Source organism: Myotis lucifugus, unplaced genomic scaffold (genome assembly GCF_000147115.1).
Source record: "Myotis lucifugus unplaced genomic scaffold, Myoluc2.0 scaffold_7268, whole genome shotgun sequence".
Lineage (NCBI taxonomy): Eukaryota > Metazoa > Chordata > Mammalia > Chiroptera > Vespertilionidae > Myotis > Myotis lucifugus.
Genome location: NW_005878316.1, coordinates 6131 through 7812, shown reverse-complemented (window position 1 = coordinate 7812; position 1682 = coordinate 6131). Strand labels below are relative to the sequence as shown.

The window sequence follows — 1682 nt, the reverse complement described above, 5'->3', positions numbered from 1 at the left end:
ACGCCCCCCACTGGGGATCGAGCCCGCAACCCAGGCCTGTGCCCTTGACCGGGAATCGAACCCGGGACCCTTCAGTCCGCAGCCCGACGCTCTATCCACTGAGCCACACAGGCTGGGACATAGCTTGCCTTTTATCTATTTTTTTGATCTATTTTATTGATTTTTTTTTTTACAGAGAGGAAGGGAGAGGGATAGAAAGCTAGAAACATCCATGAGAGAGAATCATTGATCGGCTGCCTCCTGCACGCCCCCCACTGGAGATCGAGGCTGCAACCCAGGTACATGCCCTTGACTGGGATCGAACCCGGGACCCTTCAGTCCACAGGCTGACGCTCTATCCACTGAGCCACACCGGCCGGGGCCATGTTGGTTCTTGGTGGCCCCTCATCCTTTTTCACTTCTCGTGTAGAGTGTCGGCCAGGTGTCTGGTCCTTCCGCAAAGCTTTGTGCTGCATCAGCATTTTGTTGTTCATTCTCACCTGAGGATATTTTCCCATTAATTTTTATGTAGTTTTAATTTTTAAAAAAATATATATATTTTTATTGATTTAGGAAGGGAGAGGGAAAGATAGAAACATCCACGAGGAGAGAGAATCATGGATCGGCTGCCTCCTGCACGCCCCCTACTGGGGATCGAGCCCGCAATCCGGGCCTGTGCCCTGACCTGGAATCGAACCCTGACCTCCTGGTTCATAGGTCAATGCTCAACCACTGAGCCACGCCGGCCGGGCACGATGCATTTTTTAAGAATCTCAAAGTAAATACCATCTGATGTTTTCTACACCTACCCATCTTTAGATCTAGTTATCCTATATAATAAAAGCCTAATATGCTAAGTGTCCGACCATCCGACCGTTCGACCAGTCGCTATGACGTGCACTAACCACCAGGGGGCAGACGCTTCGACCAGTAGGTTAGCTTGCTGTTGGGGTCCAGCTGATTGGGACTGAGTGAGACGGGCTGGACCCGCCCTGGAGCCCTGCTGTAGTCCCTCCCCAGCCCCGATCGTGCACCAGTGGGGTCCCTCGGCCTCTACCGGCGGGGATCAGGCCGAAACCGGCTCTCTGACATCCCCCGAGGGTCCTGGATCGCGAGAGGGCGCAGGCCAGGCCGAGGGACCCCGCTGGTGCACGAATCCGTGCACCATGCCTCTAGTTTAATATACATTTGCACAGTTGTTGTTTAGGGTCCTGAACATGACCTTTCATTGTTCTTTCGTGGGAGTTGGTTGCTAAGGTATCTTTTTGACGTGGGAATTCTGTCCGTGTATAACAGCACGTGTCCTGCAGGCTGGTCCTTGCATCACTTGGATCCGACGCTCAGAATATAAAATATTTTTATCGTTTTTGTTGCCATTTGGTGAACCCCGTCCGGCACAGACGATTCGTATCGTAATCTGGGAAGAGACTCCGCTAATGGGGAGTGGCAGGGGGAGAGGCAGGTCGTGTGATTTAAGCTGAAGTTCCCGGAGGAGACGATTTATAAGGAGGGTCTGAGAGAAACGGAAATACACCCTGAAGACGAGATCGGCCGAGATAGAATTTGATGCAGAACGTTTTTGGTGTTTTTGGTGTTGTTTTTTTTTTTAATATATTTTATTGATTTTTTTCAGAGAGGAAGGGAGAGGGATAGAGAGTTAGAAACATCGATGAGAGAGAAACATCGATCAGCTGCCTCCTGCA

General features: G+C 50.7%; 1 non-coding gene across 1 annotated transcript; it reads right to left on the bottom strand.

Annotated features, from left to right (window-relative positions):
* Window positions 1–39: 39 nt before the first annotated feature.
* Window positions 40–113, bottom strand: TRNAR-GCG. Its single transcript has one exon. It is a non-coding gene; the product is annotated as a tRNA-Arg (tRNA).
* Window positions 114–1682: the final 1569 nt, after the last annotated feature.